Below are 20253 nucleotides of genomic sequence, written 5' to 3'. Positions count from 1 at the left end.
TTGCTGATGGAAGGAGATTTTCACTCAAAATCTCACGATACATGGCCCCATTCATTCTTTCCTTTACACGGATCAGTCGTCCTGGTCCCTTTGCAGAAAAACAGCCCCAAAGCATGATGTTTCCACCCCCATGCTTCACAGTAGGTATGGTGTTCTTTGGATGCAACTCAGCATTCTTTGTCCTCCAAACACGATGAGTTAGTTTTTACCAAAAAGTTATATTTTGGTTTCATCTGACCATATGACATTCTCCCAATGATCTTCTGGATCATCCAAATGCACTCTAGCAAACTTCAGACGGGCCTGGACATGTACTGGCTTAAGCAGGGGGAAATGTCTTGCACTGCAGGATTTGAGTCCCTAGCGGCGTAGTGTGTTACTGATTGTAGGCTTTGTTACTTTGGTCCCAGCTCTCTGCAGGTCATTCACTACGTCCCCCGTGTGGTTCTGGGATATTTGCTCACCGTTCTTGTGATCATTTTGACCCCACGGGGTGAGATCTTGCGTGGAGCCCCAGATCGAGGGAGATTATCAGTGGTCTTGTATGTCTTCCATTTCCTAATAATTGCTCCCACAGTTGATTTCTTCAAACCAAGCTGCTTACCTATTGCAGATTCAGTCTTCCCAGCCTGGTGCAGGTCTACAATTTTGTTTCTGGTGCCCTTTGACAGCTCTTTGGTCTTGGCCATAGTGGAGTTTGGAGTGTGACTGTTTGAGGTTGTGGACAGGTGTCTTTTATACTGATAACAAGCTCAAACAGGTGCCATTAATACCGGTAACGAGTGGAGGACAGAGGAGCCTCTTAAAGAAGAAGTTACAGGTCTGTGAGAGCCAGAAATCTTGCTTGTTTGTAGGTGACCAAATACTTATTTTCCACCATAATTTGCAAATAAATTCATAAAAAATCTTACAATGTGATTTTCTGGATTTTTTTTTCTCAATTTGTCTGTCATAGTTGACGTGTACCTATGATGAAAATTACAGGCCTCTCTCATCTTTTTAAGTGGGAGAACTTGCACAATTGGTGGCTGACTAAATACTTTTTTCCCCACTGTATGCATATATTTAGACGGCTAAGTCTAAATACCAAATACTGAGAAGTGCGTAGGTGTCACGACTTCCTCGGTAGCTGCCTCCTCTCCTTGTTCGGGTAGGCTTCGGCGCTCGTCATCACCGGCCTTCTAGCCACTGCCGCTCCTCATCTCATCATTTCATTTGTTTTGTCTTGTTTTTACACACACCTGGTTCATATCCCCTCATCAGTACCTGCATAAGTATTACCTCTGCCCCCCATGTCTTTGTGTGTGATTGTTTTCATGTGGAGGTGACGATAGCTCGGTGGAGCTTTATGTATTGTATTGCCGGGATATTCACCCGTGTGCTTTGTTTTCTCCAGTGCGCCGTTATACCGCACTGTAGAGTTTTACGTATTGCTGCGTACAGCTGTATTTGCAGAATTCTGTGATTTCCCTCCTGCGCCTGACCAAATCACCCGCTACAGTAGAAAATGCATAAATTGCTGTCTGAATTGGCCCCAAAATGAATGTGACATAACAGCTATACAGTGACTTGCCTTACAACCTGGAATTAAAATAGATTTTTGGGGGGTTTGTATCATTTGATTTACACAACATGCCTACCACTTTGAAGATGCATTTTATTGTGAAACAAACAAGAAATAAGACAAAAAAACAGAAAACTTGAGCGTGCATAACTATTCACCCCCCCCCCCCCCAAAGTCAATACTTTGTAGAGCCACCCAAGTCTCTTGGGGTATGTCTCTATAAGCTTGGCACATCTAGCCACTGGGATTTTTGCCCATTCTTCAAGGCAAAACTGCTCCAGCGCCTTCAAGTTGGATGGGTTCCGCTGGTGTACAGCAATCTTTAAGTCATACCACAGATTCTCAATTGGATTGAGGTCTGGGCTTTGACTAGGCCATTCCAAGACATTTAAATGTTTCCCCTTAAACCCCTCAAGTGTTGCTTTAGCAGTATGCTTAGGGTCATTGTCCTGCTGGAAGGTGAACCTCCGTCCCAGTCTCAAATCTCTGGAAGACTGAAACAGGTTTCTCTCAAGAATTTCCCTGTATTTAGCGCCATCCATCATTCCTTCATTTCTGACCAGTTTCCCAGTCCCTGCCAATCAAAAACATCCCCACAGCATGATGCTGCCACCACGCTTCACTGTGGATGGTGTTCTCGGGGTGATGAGAGGTGTTGGGTTTGCGCCAGACATAGCGTTTTCCTTGATGGCCAAAAAGCTCAATATTAATCACATCTGACCAGAGTACCTTCTTCCATATGTTTGGGGAGTCTCCCACATGCCTTTTGGCGAAAACCAAACGTGTATGCTTTTTTCTGGCCACTCTTCCGTAAAGCCCAACTCTGTGGAGTGTACGGCTTAAAGTGGTCCTATGGACAGATACTCCAATCTCCGCTGTGGAGCTTTGCAGCTCCTTCAGGGTTATCTTTGGTCTCTTTGTTGCCTCTCTGATTAATGCCCTCCTTGCCTGGTCCGTGAGTTTTGGTGGGCGACCCTCTCTTGGCAGGTTTGTTGTGGTGCCATATTCTTTCCATTTGTTAATAATGGATTTAATGGTGCTCCGTGGTATGTTCAACGTTTCAGATATATTTTTTAACCCAACCCTGATCTGTACTTCTCCACAACTTTGTCCCTTTCTTGTTTGGAGAGCTCCTTGGTCTTCATGGTGCTGCTTGCTTGGTGGTGCCCCTTGCTTAGTGGTGTTGCAGACTCTGGGGCCTTTCAGAACAGGTGTATATATACTGAGACCATGTGACACTTAGATTGCACACAGGTGGACTTTATTTAAATAATTATGTGACTTCTGAAGGTAATTGGTTGCACCAGATCTTATTTAGGGGATTCATAGAAAAGGGGGTGAATACGTATGCACGCACCACTTTTCCATTATTTATTATTTAGAATTTTTTGAAACAAGTTATTTTTTTCATTTCACTTCACCAATTTGGACTATTTTGTGTATTTCCATTACATTAACTCCAAATAAAAATCCATTTAAATTACAGGTTGTAATGCAACAAAATAGGGAAAACGCCAAGGGGGATGAATACTTTTGCAAGGCACTGTAGCTGTTATATAGCTATATGACTGTAAAGATAACTGATGTGTGGTGAGCTTCCTAGCACAAAGGCATCACCCAGGTGATGAGGTAAGTTCCAATGCTTTAGGATCTGGAAAAGCTCTAATCATTATTATGTAAAGACTCTAGAATTCAGATTGTCACTCTCTACCTGCTCCTACCTTACTAAGGCAATACAATGTATAGGTCTACACTCCCATCTAGAGGCTTTGGTAACTGAAATGTATTTGACAGAGGGAGTTACAGTCAGGTTGTCAGCCCTAAAAGTAAATAGAGTGAAAGTCCACTGTAGTGTGTTAGTCATCATGGTGGATATGACTGATTCTAGTTGAGCTGATACATGACTACTAGTGAGTGGTACTTCTACGCCACCATAGTTTTCAATATGTGTCTCTATGATCTTCAGGTGAGTCTGGACTTGTTTTCCTCTTCCTCATCGCTGACATCAAGAACTTCTGACATGAGTTGGCTCTGGTTCAGATATCCTAACTTTTGGATGGCTGTATTTTAATTCAATATGAATGCTCTTTGTCAACCTTGTATTTCCAAGTTTCAACAACAGATAACAGTTGGAAGTAGCAGTGAACGGACTGTCGTGGAAATTCTTACACAGGGACACTCAAAGTCAATCTAAAATGAATCATCGTTTTTTGTCAGTGCGCTGGAGAGGTTCCAACCAACTCAATGCACCATAGTACACATGTCAATCAGGAGCTCTGCTGGGGCAGTCCCAGCAGTTATCTTATCTTTCGTTCTCAAAACAAGGTCTGTGCGTACTGCAAAATTGCAGATAAGTTAGGATTCGTCCGATCAGGATTCGTCCGCCATCTTCGTGCTACCCTGGCGCAGATGAAAATGGCGGCCTCGCGACTAGCTCTTAGGAAACTTTGCGGTATTTTGTTTTTTTATGTGTTCTTTTTTTACATTATTAGCTCAGAAAGTGTTTTGTATTATTAAATACAGCTACTGGATATCAGAACGGCGGTAACTCACCAGCATTATGACCAGGAATACGACTTTCCCGTAGCAGATCCTTTGTTTACTCTCCCCAGGGCAATTGAACTGATTCCAGCTGCTGACCCAAAACAATCGCCAGTGGAGGAGAGGCACTCGGAGTGGCCTGCTGGTTCAAGGCGCGCACACCACCCACCACTTCCAAATATACTACTCGCTAATGTTCAGTCTTTGGATAACAAAGTCGACGAGCTTAGGGCAAGGATTTCTTTCCAGAGAGACATCAGGGCCTGTAACATAATTTGTTTCACGGGAACATGGCTCTCTGGGGATATTCTGTCAAAATCGGTCCAGCCAGATGGGTTCTCAGTTCATTGCTCAGACAGAAATAAATATATCTCCGGGAAGCAGAAGGGCGGAGGTGTGTATTTCATGATTAATGACTCATGGTGTAATTGTAGTAACATACAGGAGCTCAAGTCCTTTTGTTCACCCGACCTAGAATGCCTCACAATCAAATGCCGACCGTATTATCTCCCAAGAGAATTTTCTTCAGTTATAGTCACGGCCGTGTATATCCCCCCTCAAGCCGATACCACGACGGCCCTCAAAGAACTTCACTGGACTTTATGCAAACTGGAAACCACATATCCTGAGGCTGCATTTATTGTAGCCGGGGATTTTAACAAAGCCAATTTGAGGACTAGGCTGCCGAAGTTCTGTCAACATATCGACTGTTGTACTCGGGCTGCTAAAATCCTCGACCATTGCTATTCGAACTTCCGGGATGGTTATAAGGCCCTCCCCCGCCCTCCTTTCGACAAATCTGACCACGACTCCATTTTGCTCCTCCCTTCCTATAGGTAGAATCTCAAACAGGAAGTACCCGTGCTAAGGACTATTCAACGCTGGTCTGACCAATCGGAATCCACGCTTCAAGATTGTTTTCATCACGCAGACTGGGATATGTTCCTGGTAGCTTGCGACAATAATTTATACAAATATACTGAAACAGTGACTGAGTTTATCAGGAAGTGTATAGGTGATGTTGTGCCCACTGTGACTATTAAAACCTACCCTAACCAGAAACCGTGGATAGATGGCAGCATTCACGCAAAACTGAAAGCGCGAACCACCGCATTTAACCATGGCAAGGTGACTGGGAATATGGCAGAATACAAACAGTGAAGCTACTCACTCCACAAGGCAATTAAACGGGCAAAACATCAGTATAGAGACAAAGTGGAGTCGCAATTCAACGGCTCAGACACAAGATGTATGTGGCAGGGTCTACAGACAATCACGGACTACAAAAAGAAAACCAGACACGTCGCCGACACTGACATCTCGCTTCCAGACAAGCTAAACACCTTCTTCGCCCGCTTTGAGGATAACACAGTGCCACCGATGCAGCCACTACCAAGGACTATGGTCTCTCCTTCTCCGTGGCTGACGAGAGTAAGACATTTAAGCATGTTAACCCCTGCAAGGTTGCCAGCCCAGACGGCATACCTAGCCGCGTCCTCAGAGCATGCGCAGACCAGCTGGTTGGTGTGTTTATGGACATATTCAATCTCTCCCTATCCCAGTCTAATGTCCCCACATGCTTCAAAATGGCCACCATTGTTCCTGTACCCAAGAAAGCAAAGATAACTGAACTAAATGACTATCGCCCCGTAGCACTCACCTCTGTCATCATGAAGTGCTTTGAAAGACTAGTCAAGGATCATATCACCTTACCTGTCACCTTAGACCCACTTCAATTTGCTTACCGCCCCAATAGATCCACAGACGATGCAATCGCCATCACACTGCCCTATCCCATCTGGACAAGAGGAATACCTATGTAAGAATGCTGTTGATTGACTATACAGTGGGGGAAAAAAGTATTTAGTCAGCCACCAATTGTGCAAGTTCTCCCACTTAAAAAGATGAGAGAGGCCTGTAATTTTCATCATAGGTACACGTCAACTATGACAGACAAAATGAGAAAAAAAATTCCAGAAAATCACATTGTAGGATTTTTAATGAATTTATTTGCAAATGATGGTGGAAAATAAGTATTTGGTCAATAACAAAAGTTTCTCAATACTTTGTTATATACCATTTGTTGGCAATGACACAGGTCAAACGTTTTCTGTAAGTCTTCACAAGGTTTTCACACACTGTTGCTGGTATTTTGGCCCATTCCTCCATGCAGATCTCCTCTAGAGCAGTGGTGTTTTGAGGCTGTTGCTCGGCAACACAGACTTTCAACTCCCTCCAAAGATTTTCTATGGGGTTGAGATCTGGAGACTGGCTAGGCCACTCCAGGACCTTGAAATGCTTCTTACGAAGCCACTCCTTCGTTGCCCGGGCGGTGTGTTTGGGATCATTGTCATGCTGAAAGACCCAGCCACGTTTCATCTTCAATGCCCTTGCTGATGGAAGGAGGTTTTCACTCAAAATCTCACGATACATGGCCCCATTCATTCTTTCCTTTACACGGATCAGTTGTCCTGGTCCCTTTGCAGAAAAACAGCCCCAAAGCATGATGTTTCCACCCCCATGCTTCACAGTAGGTATGGTGTTCTTTGGATGCAACTCAGCATTCTTTGTCCTCCAAACACGACGAGTTGAGTTTTTACCAAAAAGTTATATTTTGGTTTCATCTGACCATATGACATTCTCCCAATCCTCTTCTGGATCATCCAAATGCACTCTAGCAAACTTCAGACAGGCCTGGACATGTACTGGCTTAAGCAGGGGGACACGTCTGGCACTGCAGGATTTGAGTCCCTGGCGGCGTAGTGTGTTTCTGATGGTAGGCTTTGTTACTTTGGTCCCAGCTCTCTGCAGGTCATTCACTAGGTCCCCCCGTGTGGTTCTGGGATATTTGCTCACCGTTCTTGTGATCATTTTGACCCCACGGGGTGAGATCTTGCATGGAGCCCCAGATCGAGGGAGATTATCAGTGGTCTTGTATGTCTTCCATTTCCTAATAATTGCTCCCACAGTTGATTTCTTCAAACCAAGCTGCTTACCTATTGCAGATTCAGTCTTCCCAGCCTGGTGCAGGTCTACAATTTTGTTTCTGGTGTCCTTTGACAGCTCTTTGGTCTTGGCCATAGTGGAGTTTGGAGTGTGACTGTTTGAGGTTGTGGACAGGTGTCTTTTATACTGATAACAAGTTCAAACAGGTGCCATTAATACAGGTAACGAGTGGAGGACAGAGGAGCCTCTTACAGAATAAGTTACAGGTCTGTGAGAGCCAGAAATCTTGCTTGTTTGTAGGTGACCAAATACTTATTTTCCACCATAATTTGCAAATAAATTCATAAAAAATCCTACAATGTGATTTTCTGGATTTTTTTTCCTCAATTTGTCTGTCATAGTTAACGTGTACCTATGATGAAAATTACAGGCCTCTCTCATCTTTTTAAGTGGGAGAACTTGCACAATTGGTGGCTGACTAAATACTTTTTTTCCCCACTGTAGCTCAGCATTCAACACCATAGTACCCTCCAAGCTCATCATTAAGCTTGAGGCCCTGGGTCTGAACCCCGCCCTGTGCAAATGGGTCCTGGACTTCCTGACGGGCCGCACCTAGGTGGTGAGGTAGGAAACATCATCTCCACTTTGCTGATCCCCACAAGGGTGCATGCCCAGCCCCCTCCTGTACTCCCTAATCACCCATGACTGCGTGGCCAAGCACTCCTCCAACTCAATCATCAAGTTTGCAGACCACACAACAGAGGTAGGCTTGATTACCAACAATGACGAGACAGCCTACAGGGAGGAGGTGAGGGCTCTGGGAGTGTGGTGCCAGGAAAATAACCTCTCACTCAACGTCAACAAAACAAAGGAGATGATCGTGGACTTCAGGAAACAGCAGAGGGTGCACCCCCTATCCACATCGACGGGACCGCAGTGGAGATGGTGGAAAGCTTCAAGTTCCGTGGCATACAGATAACTGACAAACTGAAATGGTCCACCCACGCAGACAGTGTGGTGAAGAAGGCGCAACAGAGCCTCTTCAACCACAGGAGGCTGAAGAAATTTGGCTTGGCACCTAAAACCCTCACAAATGTTTACAGATGCAATTGAGAGCATCCTGTCGGGCTGTATCACCGCCTGGTACGGCAACTGCACTGCCCGCAACCGCAGGGCTCTCCAGAGGGTGGTGCGGTCTGCCGAATGCACTACCCGGGGCAAACTACCCGCCCTCCAGGACACCTACAGCACCCAATGTCACAGGAAGGCCAAAAAGATCATCAAGGACATCAACCACCCAAGCCACTGCCTGTTCACCCCGCTATCATCCAGAAGGCAAGGTTAGTACAGGTGCATCAAAGCTGGGACAGAGAGAATGAAAAAAAACATATATCTCAAGGCCATCAGACTGTTAAATAGCCATCACTAGCACATTAGAGGCTGCTGCTGCCTATTGAAATCACTGGCCACTAAGAAATGGAACACTAGTCACTTTAAAAATGTTTACATATCTTACATTACTCATCTCATATGTACAGTGAGGGAAAAAAGTATTTGATCCCCTGCTGATTTTGTACGTTTGCCCACTGACAAAGAAATGATCAGTCTATAATTTTAATGGTAGGTTTATTTTAACAGTGAGAGACAGAATAACAACAAAAAAATCCAGAAAAACGCAATGCAAAAATGTTATAAATTGATTTGCATTTTAATGAGGGAAATAAGTATTTGACCCCCTCTCAATCAGAAAGATTTCTGGCTCCCAGGTCTTTTATACAGGTAACGAGCTGAGATCAGGAGCACACTCTTAAAGGGAGTGCTCCTAATCTCAGTTTGTTACCTGTATAAAAGACACCTGTACACAGAAGCAATCAATCAATCAGATTCCAAACTCTCCACCATGGCCAAGACCAAAGAGCTCTCCAAGGATGTCAGGGACAAGATTGTAGACCTACACAAGGCTGGAATGGGCTACAAGACCATCGCCAAGCAGCTTGGTGAGAAGGTGACAACAGTTGGTGCGATTATTCGCAAATGGAAGAAACACAAAATAACTGTCAATCTCCTTTGGCCTGGGGCTCCATGCAAGATCTCACCTCGTGGAGTTGCAATGATCATGAGAACGGTGAGGAATCAGCCCAGAACTACACGGGAGGATCTTGTCAATGATCTCAAGGCAGCTGGGACCATAGTCACCAAGAAAACAATTGGTAACACACTACGCCGTGAAGGACTGAAATCCTGCAGCACCCGCAAGGTCCCCCTGCTCAAGAAAGCACATATACATGCCCGTCTGAAGTTTGCCAATGAACATCTGAATGATTCAGAGGAGAACTGGGTGAAAGTGTTGTGGTCAGATGAGACCAAAATGGAGCTCTTTGTCATCAACTCAACTTGCCGTGTTTGGAGAAGGAGGAATGCTGCCTATGACCCCAAGAACACCATCCCCACCGTCAAACATGGAGGTGGAAACATTATGCTTTGGGGGTGTTTTTCTGCTAAGGGGACAGGAGAGCTTCACCGCATCAAAGGGACGATGGACGGGGCCATGTACCGTCAAATCTTGGGTGAGAACCTCCTTCCCTCAGCCAGGGCATTGAAAATGGGTCGTGGATGGGTATTCCAGCATGACAATGACCCAAAACACATGGCCAAGGCAACAAAGGAGTGGCTCAAGAAGAAGCACATTAAGGTCCTGGAGTGGCCTAGCCAGTCTCCAGACCTTAATCCCATAGAAAATCTGTGGAGGGAGCTGAAGGTTCGCGTTGCCAAACGTCAGCCTCGAAACCTTAATGACCTGGAGAAGATCTGCAAAGAGGAGTGGGACAAAATCCCTCCTGAGATGTGTGCAAACCTGGTGGCCAACTACAAGAAAGGTCTGACCTCTGTGATTGCCAACAAGGGTTTTGCCACCAAGTACTAAGTCATGTTTTGCAGAGGGGTCAAATACTTATTTCCCTCATTAAAATGCAAATCAATTTATAACATTTTTGACAAGCATTTTTCTGGATTTTTTTGTTGTTATTCTGTCTCTCACTGTTCAAATAAACCTACCATTAAAATTATAGACTGATCATGTCTTTGTCAGTGGACAAACGTACAAAATCTAATATCAGCTGGAGTTTGGGACGCGCTTTGACTACAGCGACCACAGCTTCCAGACCCTGCTAAACTACCTGTCTGAGGCAATGCTGATAGAGGGATCCCTATGGACCCAGGTTGGGCACGAGCAGTAAGACACCATCAGTAGCACACTAACAGTAAGACACCATCAGTAGCACACTAACAGTAAGACACTAGCAGTAGGACCCAACCAGGTAGGACACCAGCAGTAAGACACCAACAGGTAGGACACCAGCAGTAGAAAACCAACAGGTATGACACCAGCAGTAGGACACTAGCAGGTAGGACACCATCAGGTAGGACACCACCAGGTAGGACCAGCAGGTAGGTCACTAGCAGGTAGGACACTAGCACATAGGACACCAACAGTAGGACATCAACAGTATGAAACCAACAGTAGGACACTAGCACGTAGGACACCAGTAGTAAGACACCAACAGGTAGGACACCAGAAGTAGGACACCAACAGGTAGGACACCAGCAGTAGGACACTAGCAGGTAGGACACCATCAGGTAGGACACCACCAGGTAGGACCAGCAGGTAGGTCACTAGCAGGTAGGACACTAGCACATAGGACACCAACAGTAGGACATCAACAGTATGAAACCAACAGTAGGACACTAGCACGTAGGACACCAGTAGTAGGACACCAACAGGTAGGACACCAGCAGTAGGACACCAGCAGTAAGACACCAGCAGTAGCACACTAACATTAGGACACTAGCAGTAGGACCCCACCAGGTAGGACACCAGCAGTAGGACACTAGCAGTAGGACAGTTGCAGGTAGGACACCACCAGGTAGTACACCACCAGCTAGGACCAGCAGGTAGGACACCAACAGTAGGACACCAACAGTAGGACACCAACAGTATGAAACCAACAGTAGGACGCCAACAGTAGGATACCAGCAGTAGGACACCAACAGGTAGGACACCAGCAGTAGGACACCAGCAGTAGGACACCAGCATTAGGACACCAGCATTAGGACACCAGCAGTAGGACACCAGCTGTAGGACACCAACAGATAGGACACCAGCATTAGGACACCAACAGGTAGGACACCAGCAGTAGGACACCAGCAGTAGGACACCAACAGGTAGGACACCATCAGCAGCGGTGAGACATGGAGGGCAGAAGCCACTATCAGTCTTCTTTGTTTTCAGGGGCAGCTCCCACTCAGGAGTCTATTTCTGCCCGTAGATTTTACTGACAGATCACACCTTCAATGAAGGTGGTGTCCCTCCTTAGTGACACAAACAATCCCACTGAAGCTCCATGTTTTATCCCTTTAGCTGTACGAGGTGTTCCCTGGCATGATGAAGCACCTTCCAGGACCTCAAAATGCCATCTTCAGCCATTGCAACGCCATGGAGGCCGTCATCAGGGAGGAGGTGGAGAAACACAGGCGGGACCTGGATCCCAGCACACCGCGAGACTACATAGACACCTTCCTCATAGAGATGGGGAATGTAAGCGGCTCAGGCTGTTACTCTGATGCTATTTCCTTCCAATGATTACATTTTGGTCTTTTAGCAGATCCTCTAATAATAATAATAATATGCCATTTAGCAGACGCTTTTATCCAAAGCGACTTACAGTCATGCGTGCATACATTTTTGTGTATGGGTGGTCCCGGGGATCGAACCCACTACCCGGGCGTTACAAGCGCCGTGCTCTACCAGCTGAGCTACAGAGTACCACTCTAAAACACAGGAGGCTGTTGAGGGGAGGACGGCTCACAATAATGGCCGGAATGGAGCAAATGGAATGGCATCAAACACATGGAAACCATGTGTGTGATGTATTTGACACCATTCCTAATTCCGCTCCAGCCATTACCACGAGCCCGTCCTAACCAAATTAAGGTGCCACCAACCTCCTGTCCTCTAAAACCTTAATTTGGGATTGAGGCCTTCACATTGTGAGATGATGAACCCCTCCCCTGACACTGACAGCACAGTGGTGCTGTGTTCTCTGGACCTGTTCCTGCCTGGCACAGAGACCACCTCCACCATCCTGCTCTACATGATCACACACCCACATATACAGGGTGTGCCTGTGACCCCACTGATAGGCATTTAACTGAGTATACAAAACATTAAGGACACCTGCTCTTTCCATGACAGACTGACCAGGTGAATCCAGGTGAAAGCTATGATCCCTTATTGATGTCACTTGTTAATCCACTTCAGGAAGGTGTTCCTAATGTTAGGTATACTCAGTGTATGTCTCCCTCATAAAATATTTATGTTAATATTGACAGTTATCAGAACTGAAGCTGATATTCCTCCATAGAGAAGGTCCAGAGAACCACTAATTGATTGATTGATTTTGATTGACTGGTGTTAAACCCTCTGTTGTGACACACATATAAGGTCCAGGCTGAGATAGACAGTGATAGGCCTGTCCCACCAGCCCAACATACACAGAGCCAAGATGCCCTTCACGGACGCTGTCGTCCATGAGATCCAGAGGATGGGCAACATCGTACCTCTCAACGCACCCAGGATGGCCCACAAAGACACTACGCTGGTGGGGTACCTCATACCAAAGGTGTGTATGTGTTGTGTGTAGGGCAGTTTTTGGAGTTTGTTCTTATATGTGTTTTTGTTTTTGTATTTGTATTATTTTGGGATCCCCATTAGATGCTGCCAAGGCAGCTACTCTTCCTGGGGTCCAAACACATAAAACAAAAGACAAAACAGTACATCACATAACATTATTACACATCTACAATAAAAAAATGTACAATACAAAATGTATAATACCACCATACAACAATATTACAATGTACGTGTGTGTAGAGTGCGTGTGCTAGAGCTTGTGTGCGTATGCGTGTGTCTGTACCTTTGTGTGTGTCTCTTCACAGTCCCCGCTGTTCCATAAAGTGTATTTTTACCTGTTTTTTAAATCTGATTCTACTGCTTGCATCAGTTACCTGATGTGGAATAGAGTTCCATGTAGTCATGGCTCTATGTACAGTCGTGGTCAAAGTTTTGAGAATGACACAAGTATTGGTCTTCACAAAGTTTGCTGCTTCAGTGTTTTTAGATATTTTTGTCAGATGTTACTATGGTATAGTGAAGTATAATTAGTAAGTGTCAAAGGCTTTTATTGACAATTACATTAAGTTTATGCAAAGAGTCAATATTTGCAGTGTTGACCCTTCTTTTTTAAGACCTCTGCAATCTGCCCTGGCATGCTGTCAATTAACTTCTGGGCCACATCCTGACTGATTGTCACGATCGTTGGTTAGAGATGAGGACCAAGGCGCAGCGTTGAAGGTGAACATATCCTTTTATTACTGATCACACGATCAAAACGATAACGTGACGTCTACAGTTTAACACAAACCGAAATGAACAAGAAACCACAAACACAAAGTGAAAGACAGACAGTTAAATATGGCTCCCAATCAGAGACACCCAGCTGACACTCGTTGCCTCTGATTGGGAGTCACTCAGCCCAACATAGAAAATCAAACATAGAATTACACACCCTGGCTCAACATAACATAGTCCCCAGAGCCAGGGCGTGACAGTACCCCCCAAAGGCGCGGACTCCGGCCGCGCCAAACAACCACAACAGGGGAGGGACCGGGTGGGCACTCCGCCTCGGCGGCGGATCCGGCTCGGACATGACCCAGGCACGGGTTGTGCTGGACTGACGACGCACACCCCTGGCTTGATGCGTGGAGGAGGAACGGGCCGGACCGGGCTGACGGGCGCACCCTGTCTTGGTGCGGGGAGCAGGAATGAGCCGGACCGGGCTGACGACGCGCACCACTGACCCGGTGCGGGGAGCTTGGACGGGCCGGACCGGGCTGGCGACGCGCACCACAGACCTGGTGCGGAGAGCAGGAACGGGCCGGACAGGGCTGACGAAACGCACCACAGACTTGGTGCGGAGAGCAGGCACGGGCCGTGCCGGACTGACGAAGCGCACCCCTGACTTGGTGCGGGGAGCAGGAATGAGCCGGACCGGGCTGACGACGCGCACCACTGACCCGGTGCGGGGAGTTTGGATGGGCCGGACTGGGCTGGCGACGCGCACCACAGACTTGGTGCGGAGAGCAGGAACGGGCCGGACAGGGCTGACGAAACGCACCATAGACTTGGTGCGGAGAGCAGGCACGGGCCGTGCCGGACTGACGACGCACACCACTGGCTTGGTGCGGGAAGCTTGGATGGGCCGGACTGGGCTGGCGACGCGCACCACAGACTTGGTGCGGAGCGCAGGAACGGGCCGGGCTGGGCTGTCGACGCACACCGTAGGTTTGGTGCGGGGAGCAGGAATAGACCGGACCGTACTGGGGACACACACCACTGGCCCCACACCGGGATCTGGAACGGGCCGGACCGGACTGGCAACACACGCCAGTACCTCTCGCCGTGCCTCTACACCCTCCATCCCCTCTTCTACCAGTGGCCCCCGTAGCCTGGCGGCCTCCTCTGCAACCCCGCTGGACCGCTCCATAGCGGCCTCCTGCTGCCCCGACGTCGTGAGCCCCCCCCTAAAAATTTTCTGGGGGTCTCTCCTCCCCGTGGGCCAGGCCTCCATCATTCTCGCCAGACTCTCACCCCACTGCTCCAAAGTCCAACCTCTCTCCTCTTCTCTTGGCTTGGCCCAGTCGAGACTCCTACTCAACTGCTCCCAAGTCCATCCTCTCTCTTCTTCATTCTGCTTGGTCCTGTTATGGTGGTTTCTTCTGTCACGATCGTTGGTTAGAGATGAGGACCAAGGCGCAGCGTTGAAGGTGAACATATCCTTTTATTACTGATCACACGATCAAAACGATAACGTGACGTCTACAGTTTAACACAAACCGAAATGAACAAGAAACCACAAACACAAAGTGAAAGACAGACAGTTAAATATGGCTCCCAATCAGAGACACCCAGCTGACACTCGTTGCCTCTGATTGGGAGTCACTCAGCCCAACATAGAAAATCAAACATAGAATTACACACCCTGGCTCAACATAACATAGTCCCCAGAGCCAGGGCGTGACACTGATGGCAGCCAATTCTTGCATAATCAATGCTTGGAGTTTGTCCGAATTTGTGGGTTTTTGTTTGTCCACCCGCCTCTTGAGGATTGACCACAAGTTCTCAATGGGATTAAGGTCTGGGGAGTTTCCTGGCCATGGACCCAAAATGTCGATGTTTTGTTCTCCGAGCCACTTAGTTATCACTTTTGCCTTATGACGAGGTGCTCCATCATGCTGGAAAAGGCATTGTTCGTCACCACTGTTCTTGGATGGTTGGGAGAAGTTACTCTCGGAGGATGTGTTGGTACCATTCTTTATTCATGGCTGTGTTCTTAGGCAAAATTGTGAGTGAGCCCACTCCCTTGGCTGAGAAGCAATCCCACAGATGAATGGTCTCAGGATGCTTTACTGTTGGCATGACACAGGACTGATGGTAGCGCTCACCTTGTCTTCTCCGGACAAGCTTTTTTCCGGATGCCCCAAACAATCGGAAAGGGGATTCATCAGAGAAAATGACTTTACCCCAGTCCTCAGCAGTCTAATCCCTGTACCTTTTGCAGAATATCAGTCTGTCCCTGATGTTTTTCCTGGAGAGAAGTGGCTTCCTCGCTGCCCTTCTTGACATCAGGCCATCCTCCAAAAGTCTTCGCCTCACTGTGCGTGCAGATGCACTCACACCTGCCTGCTGCCATTCCTGAGCAAGCTCTGCACTGGTGGTGCCCCGATCCCGCAGCTGAATCAACTTTAGGAGACGGTCCTGGCGCTTGCTGGACTTCCTTGGGCGCCCTGAAGCCTTCTTCACAACAATTGAACCTCTCTCCTTGAAGTTCTTGATGATCCGATAAATGGTTGATTTAGGTGCAATCTTACTAGCAGCAATATCCTTGCCTGTGTAGCCCTTTTTGTGCAAAGCAATGATGACGCACGTGTTTCCTTGCAGGTAACCATGGTTAACAGAGGAAGAACAATGATTTCAAGCACCACCCTCCTTTTAAAGCTTCCAGTCTGTTATTCTAACTCAATCAGCATGACAGAGTGATCTCCAGCCTTGTCCTCGTCAACACTCTCACCTGTGTTAACGAGAGAATCACTGACATGATGTCAGCTGGTCCTTTTGTGGCAGGGCTGAAATGCAGTGGAAATGTTTTTTTGGGGATTAAGTTCATTTTCATGGCAAAGAGGGACTTTGCAATTAATTGCAATTCATCTGATCACTCTTCATAACATTCTGGAGTATATGCAAATTGCCATCATGAAAACTGAGGCAGCAGACTTTGTGAAAAGTAATATTTGTGTCATTCTCAAAACTTTTGACCACGACTGTAGTACTGTGCGTCTCCCATAGTCGGTTCTTGACTTGGGGATTGTGAAGAGACCTCTGGTGGCATGTCTTGTGGGGTATGCATGGGCGTCCGAGCTGTGTGCTAGTAGTTTAAACAGACAGCTCAGTACAAACAGCTTGTCAACATTCTTACAAAAACAAGTAGTGATGAAGTCAATCTCTCTTCCACTTTGAGCCATGAGAGATTGACATTCATATCATTAATGTTAGCGCTCTGTGTACTTTTAAGGGGACAATGCAAATAGTCTGGGTAGCCATGATTAGCTGTTCAGGAGTCCTATGGCTTGGGGGTAGAAGCTGTTAAGAAGCCTTTTGGACCTAGACTTGGCGCTCCGGTACCGCTTGCCGTGCAGTAGCAGAGAGAACAGTCTATGACTAGGGTGGCTGGAGTCTTTGACAATTTTTAGGGCCTTCCTCTGACACCGCCAGGTATAGAGGTCCTGGATGGCATGACGCTTGGTCCCAGTGATGTACTGGGCCGTACGCACTACCCTCTGTAGTGCCTTGCGGTCGGAGGCCGAGCATTTGCCATACAAGGCAGTGATGCAACCAGTCAGGATGCTCTCAATGGTGCAGCTGTATAACCTTTTGAGAATCTAAGGACCCATGCCAAATCTTTTCAATCTCCTGAGGGGGAATAGGCTTTGTCGTGCCCTCTTCACGACTGTCTTGGTGTGTTTGGACCATGATCATTTGTTGGTGATGTGGACACCAAGGAACTTGAAGCTCTAAACCTGTTCCAATACAGCCCCGTCGATGAGAATGGGGGTGTGCTCAGTCCTTTTTTTTTTCCTGTAGTCCACAATCATCTCCTTTGTCTCGATCACGTTGAGGGAAAGGTTGTTATCCTAGCACCTTACGGCCAGGTCTCTGACCTCCTCCCTATAGGCTGTCTTATCATTGTTGGTGATCAGGCCTACCACTGTTGTGTCGTTGGCAAACCTAATGATGGTGTTGGAGTCGTGCCTGGCCATGCAGTCATGGGTGAACAGGGAGTACAGGAGGGGACTGAGGGGCCCCCGTGTTGAGGATCAGCGTGGCAGATGTGTTGTTACCTACCCTTACCACCTGGGGGCGGCCCGTCAGGAAGTCCAGGATTCAGTTGCAGAGGGAGGTGTTTAGTCCCAGGGTCCTTAGCTTAGTGATGAGCTTTGAGGGCACTATGGTGTTGAATGCTGAGCTGTAGTCAATTAATAGCATTCTCACGTAGGTGTTCCTCTTGTCCAGGTGGGAAAGGGCAGTGTGGAGTGCAATAGAGATTGCATCATCTGTGGATCTGTTGGGGCAGTATGCAAATTGGAGTGGGTCTAGGGTTTATGGGATAATGGTGTTGATGTGAGCCATGACCAGCCTTTAAAAGCACTTCATGGCTACAGACGTGAGTGCTACGGGTCGGTAGTCATTTAGGCAGGTTATCTTAGTGTTCTAGGGCACCACAGTGGTAGTCTGCTTGAAACATGTTGGTATTACAGACTCAGTCATGGAAGACACTTGCCGGTTGGTCAGCGCGTGGTCGGAGTACACGTCCTGGTAATCCGTCTGGCCCTACGGCCTTGTGAATGTTGACCTGAGCCAATTCTAATTTTCCTTAGTCTCTCTTTGTGGCACCTACTGAACAGTAGTCAAGGTGCGACAAAACTAGGGCCTGTAGGACCTGCCTTGTTGATAGTGTTGTTAAGGCAGAGCAGCACTTTATGATGGACAGACTTCTCCCCATCTTAGCTACTGTTGTATCACTATATTTTGACCATGACAGTTTACAATCCAGGGTTACTCCGAGCAGTTTAGTCACCTCAACTTGCACAATTTCCAAATTATTCATTACGAGATGTTGCTTCTAGGGCACGATGTTGATGACCAACCTGAACTCAGTGCTGTTTGATCAGACTGAATGGGTGACACCTTCAACCCACACCACTTCCTGGATGCTGAGGGACACTTTAGAAGGACCCAAAGAAGGTATGCATGTCTCCTCCTCAGGTAAGTGTGTGTGTCTGGGGGAGGGTCTGGTCAGTATAGAACTCTTCCTGTTCTTCGTCAGTCTGTTCCAGAAGTTTAGTTTCTCTTCACTGGATGGAGTGGAGCTGAGTCTCCCTTTAAGATCCACACCAGACCATGATAAACCTCTCACTGTCCTGTAGGAACCCAACTCCCCATGCACTGTGCACCCACACTGTGCTAAACACAGCTGAGACCAAATATGAACAACAGCCCCCTTTTGTGGTCTTTGAGGCACAGGCTCCATTAATTATAACAAGAAAGTTTGAAGAGGACGTGTACAAGTTTATTCTTTACATAAAACCAAAAGGATGTACGACTTGAACTCCTTAGATTCATCTAATTTTGTATAACTTCAGGACCTTCCACTAAAACAATAATATGAGCTAGTATTTGACAGAGCTAATTTGGAGCTGATCTTACTCACTTCAAACCTCTCCTTTCCTTTTTTCTTTTTTTTTTTTTAACATTTTTTGTTGGGGGTAGATCAGGTTTAATCTTGCAGATAGATTGTAACTTCCATCAATGTAATTGTCTGCGTCACTTCCAATCCCCCATGTTTTTTTTTTCTCCAGCATCTTCACAAGGTCATTTGCTGTTGTTCTGGGATTGATTTGCACATTTCGCACCAAAGTACGTTCATCTCTAGGAGACAGATGGCGTCTCCTTCCTGAGCAGTATGATGGCTGCGTGGTCCCATGGTGTTTATACTTGCGTACTATTGTTTGTACAGATGAACGTGGTACCTTCAGGCGTTTGGAAATTGCTCCCAAGGATGAACCAGACTTGTGGAGGTCTACAAATTTTTTTCTGAGGTATATTAGCTGATTGGCTGATTTATTTTGATTTTCCCACGATGTCAAGCAAAGAGGCACTGAGTTTGAAGGTAGGCCTTGAAATACATCCACAGGTACACCTCCAATTGACTCAAATTATGTCAATTAGCCTATCAGAAGCTTCTAAAGCCATGACATCATTTTCTGGTAGTACCAAAACAAATGGTCTAATGATTCTCTTCGCAGCAAAATCTGCAGAGCTGGGAAGATTCCCCATATAAATAACATTCTATTGGTTGCAAGAATTTTGTATAATAATTTAAATTGAAAAATTCTCAGTTTTGAATCCAGCGTCATTTTGCATATCAGTTCATAAACCATTTGCCATTGAATCGGTACGTCAGAAATCTCTTCCCAACTATTTTGCAATCTATATGGGACGGCTGTCAATCCTTTGGTCCTTAAATGAAACTGGTATACTTCTTTATTTATCACAGTTTTCTTTAACCAATTATGTTCTTTAATGCAGGGCCGACAGACAAGTTCTTTACTTTCTCCCCCTTCCACTTTCCTCTTCCATTTTTGTGGTATTGCTGCAATTATTTGGTTGTAATTCTGGGTAGAGCAGACATTTCCATATGTTTTTGTTAGCTGCATGTGCGACATAACTCTACCAGTCCTACCTATGATATCATTTACGAATACTATACCTTTTTTAAACATTTTATTAATTTTTTTATACTGGCTTTTTATCAATTAATATATTTGAGTTTAACCACAATATTTGTTGCATTATTTGTTCTGTCGTTCCTGGAGGATTAAATTGAAATTGCAACCAACTTTCTATGGCTTGTTTTAGAAATTGTGATATTTGGGAGATTATTTCCTTTTCAAATAACTGAAAGTGAGAGGTTGTAATCTGAATAAAGGGAAAAAGGCCATTCTTGAACATGGGGTGAGACAATTTTACT

At 46.3% G+C, this 20253-nt stretch overlaps 1 pseudogene; it reads left to right on the top strand.

Annotated features, from left to right (window-relative positions):
• The first annotated feature begins 3464 nt into the window (after positions 1 to 3464).
• Positions 3465 to 19008, top strand: LOC121584003 (annotated as a pseudogene).
• The last annotated feature ends 1245 nt before the right edge of the window (positions 19009 to 20253 follow it).

Source organism: Coregonus clupeaformis, chromosome 16 (genome assembly GCF_020615455.1).
Source record: "Coregonus clupeaformis isolate EN_2021a chromosome 16, ASM2061545v1, whole genome shotgun sequence".
NCBI lineage: Eukaryota > Metazoa > Chordata > Actinopteri > Salmoniformes > Salmonidae > Coregonus > Coregonus clupeaformis.
Note: the sequence above shows the minus strand (reverse complement) of the source record. Positions and strands in the feature narration are given on the sequence as shown.